An 8,217-nucleotide genomic window follows, 5' to 3' on the forward strand; every position below is an offset into this window, starting at 1 on the left:
CGCCCGCTCCACGCTGGCTTCATGTCAGGTTTCTTTTGTTCATTTATAGCAGGAACTTAGATCTTCCTTCAGTGGTTATGCAGGGCTTCGTGGCACATGTTCGCGTTCAGAAACGTACTTTGGCGAATGTTAAAATACATCGAATTTAATGCCTACATGATATTCACACTACCAGACTTTTACAGCAACAACTATGTATCCAGCTGAACTCTTTGTGATATAATATTTGAAACAAGACGTTAAGAGTAAGAGTTCTGACCATTAAATTAGAATTAGAATGGAGCAAAGTTGATGTGTTATCTGACACTTGGCTTCTGTAGTGCCTGTCACAAAGTAATGGCTCTCTTAAACTGTACATTAATCATCAACAACAAGTTCCAAAATGTCTGTTTCAGTCCAGAAACACTTATTACCAAATAAATAGCTTTGGTACTGTTGAAATGAGCAAAGAAGTGTCCTTAACAAGAAATTCCTTTAAATCTAAATGAAGTAAGTTTACACCTTCTCTCCCATGAGTTTAGTTTATTGCTCTTGCCCACCTTCTACTTAAAAGGAAAAAAGCATCGGGCAATTTTGCAGGTAAACATCCAGTGAGGTATATTTCAAGTTATGTACATTCAGAACATAGTATCAAGTATATGATGGCTTTAGAAAAGCAAAATGTCCCTTTTATTTTAGAAAGTGACAGTATTTGTCAATTGGTTGTCTTATTAAAATGATCACAGATAGAAACTGTACAACTGAAAGGTAAATCTGCCAAGTGACAGTTTTTCACTCAAATACACAGCCTGTGAAAACAGCAAAACAGAGTAAGTTACCCAAGGAGAGTAATTTTTATGTTCCTGTAGTATCCTGGTGATGAATGGTCTGCTGCTTTCAGAACATAGATGATATTGCCTTTTGGGTTCAGAAATTTTATAGAGCCTTTCTGCAACCTGTTACTTTGCTTTTATTCCAGACAGCTTTCCTGTCATTTCAGGCATGAAGATCTTCTCAGACCCACAGCTGCCCATGGACTGAAGTTCCCTTCTCTACGTTACTGACGTTTTGAGTCTTCACTTTTACTGTCTGTTGTACTGTGTGATGCTTCAGCCTTTTACTTCTGCCCTGTTTGCCTGACCCAGCCCCTAAGCCCAACCTTGTATTGACAGTACTGGCAGCCTCTCCTGCTCCCCCACCTCCAGACAATATAATATTCTCTTTACCTTCCCAGATATGATGGGGAAAAAAAATCAAATGAAATATATGAAGCCACATCCTTATGCTCTCTTTCATTTTTACCATGCCTATCCTAACAAAATTAAGACTTTGCTCTTTGAGAAAAAATGAATAAATTATATATTTTATATTATATTATATAGGTTATAGTGTTATATATGTTTTTGTAATTGCTAATACAACAGGGCAGTGTGGGTCGTAGCATGTGCAGTGACAATGTGCATTTCAAACTAAAGCAAGATGATCTAATCAAGATAACCAGCAGTATAGTTGTGGCATACTAAGGATTCAGTGCTTAAGCTAATTCTAGCTTGCTTGTCTGTGGGTGAACAGTAAGTAGTCAGTTTTTGGGTGCTTGTTAGCAAGATCTGTGATGAGAATCCTTGTTAAAATAGTCGTTTAAAAAGTGATAAAGGGAAAACTGCTCAATATCAGGTCCTTGAAAAATAGACAAGCTTCTAAGAAACTGGCTGTGATTGGAAATGAGGGAAAAAATGTTTTAGGTAGAACCTGCAGTGATGGAGTAAACAAGTTTATGATCATGCTGGTTTTAATTTTGCACGTATTTGCCTTAACTGCTTACATAAAAGCTTAGTGTGTCCAAACCTTAGTTGTTTCAAAACTTTCTAAAGACAACTACTATTGTTAATGAGCTGTTAATAGTATTTAATGCAAACTGTAAGAAGAGTTACTGTGAGATTGTGAATAAAATTTCAATAATGAAATCAAGTCGCTATTCCTTTTTTTTAATTTATATTTTTACATAGGGATTATCATATTTGCTTTAGCCATAATAGTTTCCCATTTCATTAGTAAATACCTCCTAATGCTTCAGTTGATGTTAACTCCAAATAAGTTGCTTTCTGATTTCTTTATGTAGTAACTGGTTTAATCTATACTATCATTGATAGGAACATTGTATTTAGATTTAGTATTTAGATTAATAACTGAATTTCCATGATAATCAATATGAACGGATTACTTGTGATGTGAAAAAACATTTCTTCTGCTCAGTTTTGAATTTTCCACACTTTCAGTGCTTCTTTGTATTTTTTCTTGTGTTGTAAGATAGCAAGCATACAGATGTCTGATCTGACCTCTCTATAGCAATTACTTTACATATCCATGCATAATATTCTTGATTTGAAACTTCATAATTTCTCTTCATAGGATATTTTCTATGTTTATTATTGTTCACATTTGATCCCTATCCATATCTTTAGTATCTTTTTGGAGAAGGAGTGACCTGTATCTCATCTGGGATTTTTTTTTCTGGTAAGGTCAGAGCACTGATTTTTATAATCCTATTACACTGGTTTTCTTCTAATTGTCTTGCATTGTCTAAGCTGTCTGTTTTATTATTTTTATTTTGATTGTAGTGGTGTGTTGAGCAGAGATTTTTTCACTAAACTGCTGAAGTGGGCCCTGGTTCCTTCCTGAGGCCAAAGCAACTGGTGTGTTTTCCCATTATGGGATAACTGATCTAATGATTGACTTCCATTAAACAGATGCAATCCTACCACCCCCTTGCACCTGACACTGGCATGTAGTGATAGGACAAGGGTTAATGGCTTCAAAGTGAAAGGAGATGGAGTTAGATTAGATGTTAGGAAGTAAATCTTTACTGTGAGGGTGGTGAGGCACTGGACCAGGTTTCCCAGAGGAGTTGTGGATGCCCCATTCCTGGAGGTGTTCAAGGCCAGGTTGGATGAGGCTTTTAGCACCTGGTCCGGTGAAAGGTGCTCCTGCCCATGCCAGGGGGTGGTTGGAACTAGATGATCTTTGAGATCTTTTCTAGACCAAACCATTCTATGATTCTATGACTTGTCTGTCAGTGATTTAGGGTTGATTTTTCTCTTGGTTTTCTCCCTGAGCTTAGCAGTGATGGCTGTTGCCGTTGTTGCAAGGAGAATAGAGAGGAGCATATGATGAGGGAGGAAGTAAAAGCGTGGAAGGTGTCCTTTACGTAGCAATCGGCATCAGGATGCTAGTTTATCTAGCATAAAACTATGCAGAATTGTAACACAAGTATTCAGATTGGTATAAATGCAGGATGGGTGAAAATGTGTAAGAAGAAGGTGAAAGAGTGAAATAAAGGGTTAAAGAAATTACCTCTACTGATAGCGAAGGACACCATTTCCAGGATGCCATTCCCAGCAGTACCTGTGTGCCACAGGACAGATGACTTTCCAGCTGTAGACCTTGCATCCTAACAGCAGGAGGATGGCAACAAGGTTGTAGTACGTCACTTACACGAGTCTTCTTTCCCCCTAGCCAAACAGGAGAAGAGACTGCTGACACATATTCCAGACCTATATACCAAACAAGAAAAAGCAGACAGTAGGCAGCAGCATGACCTAAGATTTATGTAAGGTGATGTAAGCCAGACCTGGGGGCAAAGAAATACCTTGTCCCAACTGAAGATTCCTGAAGGACAGCCTAAAGAATCTGCTCAAAAAACTAAGTTTTTATTGATAATTAAAACCACTTCTGAAATGGGGTGAGGACTTTATAGCTGACGGTCCTTGTCTTTTGTTTTTCATGTAAGTTATCTTGGCCAGACCTTTAAACAGATAAGTGTCAGTGCTTGTGAGTAAGTGAATGTAAGACTGTGAGGGAATTAAATCTGTGGGAAAATGAATGTCAGTGACTAACATCAATTTATCTGGAGATTTTGTAGGTACCTCTCTCTCTGCCTAGTACATTGAGTTTTATTGCACTAAGTTCCTTACAGTTGTGTCTTTAATTTGAAACCTCATAAAACACAGACTGTTTTTTTATGGGTTTATTTTAGTATGTGTCTGTTATCTATCTATCATCATTTAAACTTGATTTAGTGTTTCTGGGGTCCACTTACTAATTTTGGCTAGATTAATAATTTTCCTTGATTCTGAGTAACTGAAATAACTGCAGATTTTATGCCATGTTACTTGGCCCAGTTTCTAAATTATTAACAACTGTACCATAATACAGGACCAAATACATTCCTTTCAGCATTTTGCAGTTAACTCTTTGCTATTAATGAAATTTATTATAATGAAATCACATCATTTAATTCAGTATTTTTCCCTGGTTAGATTTTGATCAGATTTTGATCTATGACTGACTGTGTCCTCATTTTTGTTTGTTTGCTTCAGGAGGCCTTTTCTTTTACTTTGGGCTTTGCAAGAACTTATTTTCTGTTATGTGGAGTAAGAACTAGATCATCACCAGTAACAGTTGTTCTATTCTGTTCTTTTTTTACATGGTGCCTGGTATGAATTTTGATTATTGTTTATGCAGCCCAATCCAATATCTAATCACCCTTTATGTGAAGAAATTCTTCCTGGTATCCTAATTCTTCCTAATGTTCCTATTCTCCCTTTTCTTCTTCTTTTGCTGTGTTGATTTGTCTTGAGGATTTGCCCGTGATTCACACTGGGGAGAAAAAAAGCTGGTGCCAGCCATGAACACATTCCAGGTCTTTGTTATAGGATTGAGGAATTTAGTAAATACCAGAGTTGAAGTTGGGGCACAGAGCCGTGCATCATCTACCAGGCATATGTGTGTAATGCTATGATAATTGCATGATCAGGATCTGTTTAATAAAATACTGTATAGCACTGTAAGACTGTTTTTGTGTAATTGTAAAATAACTAGTTCCTATGGTGCTTTGCATCATGGAGACGCTCTGGAAAGAATATCTGCAATTTTAAATCTTAGCAGTGTAAATATGATACAGCTGAAAGTAGAAAATATACACAGATGAGAAGGGAAACACTAGTAGTCGGGGGAACATTCATACTTTAGGGATCCAACTCATGTAACTAAATCAAAGGACTGATTTCCTTAGGCCATTTGCGCAGCTTATACAGAGACTCCTTCAGAGGACATTTTGTGGTGTTTCAGGAGTTCCTTCAACCAAATCGCTCCCAAGGAGCCTCTCTATTTACTGTAGGGTAGGATCTGTCTCCTACCTCCCACTCTTGCTTACTTTAGACATTTGAAAATAGGTAATGTGTATATAACTACTTATCACACATTTTGCTCATAGGGGCTGTAGGGGCATGTTAGTAAGCTGAATTTCAGAGAAAGCTTTGAACAACAGTAATGCAGTATATTTTCAAATATTTAAGGGAGTTTCCATAATGTGTAAGACAGGAAAATGCACAAGAGGTTTGTTTGAAAATATACCATGTGGGTGTGAGAGGAGCTGGAAACAGGACTCCTGACACTGAATGGCAGGTGGGAGATAGGAAGGAAAGAGATACAAGAAGCATCCCTGAATTTTATTTTTTTATCAGTAGAAAGTGGAGAGTTTTAAAAGTGTTTTAGCCAAACAGAACATATTAATCAAGTTAGACAGTATGATCTAATGGTCTTTTCAGCTTTATGTTTTATGAAGATTGGCCCAGCTTCAAACATGAGCAAACCACAGCTGTCTTCCTGACAATGATTAAGGAGCAGTAGGTGTGGTGGTGATAAGGAAGGATGGGCCTTGAAGGTGAAGACAAGTGGTAGATGCTGCAGAAGTAGTCAGGGGGAGCTGTGGAGACAGTGATGTGTTCTCCAAGTGATTAACTAGGAAAAGGGTCTTGGCAGCACTTTTCTGAGTGAATGTGTGTGGTATTAGGCTGTGTTTCTCAAAAGCAGAGAGAAAAAATGTTGCTGAATCAAGAAGCAGAGAGCAAAATCTTGCTGGATCAAAACATGATGATGATGATTAACCTGATTGAATACTTTAGCTGATTCGGAGGATTAAGAAAAATACCATCTTGGAAATGTTGCAATGAAAGTATCTGCAAATTATGAATATGAATCTTGGGATTTGGAGTATCTTTGGGATCTAAGGTGATGCTAGAGTTATATGTCTGAACAATAGGCAGGATGATGGTGTAGCTGTGCAGCTTTGTGTGTGTGTCACCAACAGTTAAGTCATTCATAGGAAAACTGTAAAGATCTGTCCTCAAATATAATTGTATTATTTATTATTTGACGTTCTTCACTCCTACAACTGCTTCCCACACAATATTGCTTAGAATATTTCCCCACCTGCCACAAAGGACTGGACATTAATTGTTGAGTTTGATTTGTAATGGCACAGTGGGGTGCCTAGCGTGAAAAGATGTATTTAGCTTTTGTGGGAAGGCACTGATCTTTTAATTTGGTTTTTAGTAATACTGAACGCAGATACAGTAATTTCCTTACAATTAAATTATGAAGTCAAGCCTTCTAATAACAATACTCCATAGTATTTCAGTAATAATTAATTGATTCTGTTCCTTATTCTGATTCTGGCTGATGATAGAAGAGTTCCCCCACGAGAAGGAAGCTTTCAGTTCGCTTGAGAATTTTATAGCCGGGTCCCATACCAGCCACAGTCATCTTTTCCTTCCCCCTTCAGCCTGTACTGGAACTCACAGGTTGAGAAAGGACAGAGGAAATACATCTGCTCTTGGCTAGCTTTCCAGTGGTATGTAGTTGTATGGGCATGGTAGCAAACAGGTGTGAATTAGAATTGTTTCTAGGCTTTTGTCACTTAAACCAGAGATGAGGCAGCTTTGGTATCAAGGAGGCATAACCTGAAGAAAAAAATCCAAACAGCTGTTTAATTTTTTTTCTTATTGCTTTTTAATAGATTTCCACCAGGTGTGGAAACCTAAACTGTTAATGTATGTGTGCAAGAGCAAGAAAGGTTGTCTTAGGTGTCGAGTAGTTAGGTGTCCAGATTAAAAAGATGAAGCTTGTAGTATGCTTCAGGAAGAGAAATTAAAACCTGCCTTTCCCCAGAAACGTAACTCTGGCAAGGAATTTGATATTAATGGCCCATCAATTGTTTCAGGTTATTTGGAGAAAGAGCAGTGATAGTCAGATAAGGCAGTAAATTACTCTTTGCTTGCTAAAAATTGGTGAAATCATGAATTCATTGAGCAAATGGACCCCACTGGCACACTGGGCCCTGGGACTGGGACCTCTGCCTGTATGCAGCAAGGCTGAGCCCTGCAGGTTGCATCTTCCCCCCAAGCCCCAGCGTGCCTACAGAGTGACCCCAGGTTTGAGGCTGTAACACTCTGGAGATAAAATAACCAAAATCTGACACCACGTGTGAAGTCCAGTGTTGCAGATTCTTTACCGTGTGCCAGTTTCAGACATACATGTGGGATAGAACTGGGAATTCAACATTAAGATGGAAATGAAGATTTTGATATCTATACTGAGCTAACACCAATTCTAAGAAGACAAACCCATCTCCTTTCTTCACAAATTTTGGAAATCTCATCTGCCTTGCATATCTATGAGTTTCCTTATATATGAGTTCTAAGTAAAGTCACTGTCTCATCTTGGCAAAAATGGCTTCCTAATGTCCATGTGCATGGAAAACTTTGTATATAATGTTATTTTTTCCCATCTAGAAATAATAGCAGTTTGAGTCCTTATCTCTCCATGAGTGCTATAGGCAAATCAATGTCTCAGTGAATTTAAGGTGTTCGTGTCCTCATGTATCTTGAGGTAATTTTTAAACTTATTGATTTTTTTTTTCTATAAAGGATCTTGCTGCATCTTAAGCCATCCTGTAGGAGAAACAAAAGTAATCAGAGATTGTTGATTGTCTTGAACATTTTTTTGGGTAGAAGATGTATTTATATTGATTTGTCTGGTTACATGCCAATCTCTGAAGGTGTAACTTTGCTCTAGTAATGGGAAGAATGGTATCCTACTCCTGAACAACCTCATTCTATCTTTGATCTGGCTGTCTCAAAGAGGTCATGCTATTGAAGGTACAAGGTGCAGTGACATTTATAGGCACAGTGAAGTGGCCATTATAGCCTCTCAAGCTGAGAGAGAGCCATGGGAATGTCATAGGTGGAGAGGAAGCATGGACCCCTTCCTGGGGTGGATGATAAGTGCTGGTGTGGAAGCTTGGATGACACAGCACTCCACAGTGTAGCCTGTGATTCCATATGCTTGTGCCACCATAAATCTGATATTCCTGTAGTGTCTTCACTGCTGCTGTCACAC

The 8,217-nt window shown here is 38.1% G+C and overlaps 1 long non-coding RNA gene across 10 annotated transcripts in view; it reads left to right on the forward strand.

Moving 5' to 3' along the window:
* LOC108446002 overlaps positions 1-8,217 on the forward strand; it is a 43,181-nt gene that overhangs the window by 24,283 nt on the left and 10,681 nt on the right. Inside the window, exon 8 of one of the 10 annotated variants that reach the window (XR_001861109.1) lies at positions 980-8,211. The exons of the other annotated variants lie outside the window; for them this stretch is intronic. This is a non-coding gene — a long non-coding RNA (uncharacterized LOC108446002). Of the gene's footprint in view, positions 1-979; positions 8,212-8,217 lie in introns of those variants that run through there. 10 annotated transcript variants of the gene reach the window in all.

Source organism: Corvus brachyrhynchos, unplaced genomic scaffold (assembly GCF_000691975.1).
Source record: "Corvus brachyrhynchos isolate BGI_N302 unplaced genomic scaffold, ASM69197v1 scaffold103, whole genome shotgun sequence".
Classification (NCBI taxonomy): domain Eukaryota; kingdom Metazoa; phylum Chordata; class Aves; order Passeriformes; family Corvidae; genus Corvus; species Corvus brachyrhynchos.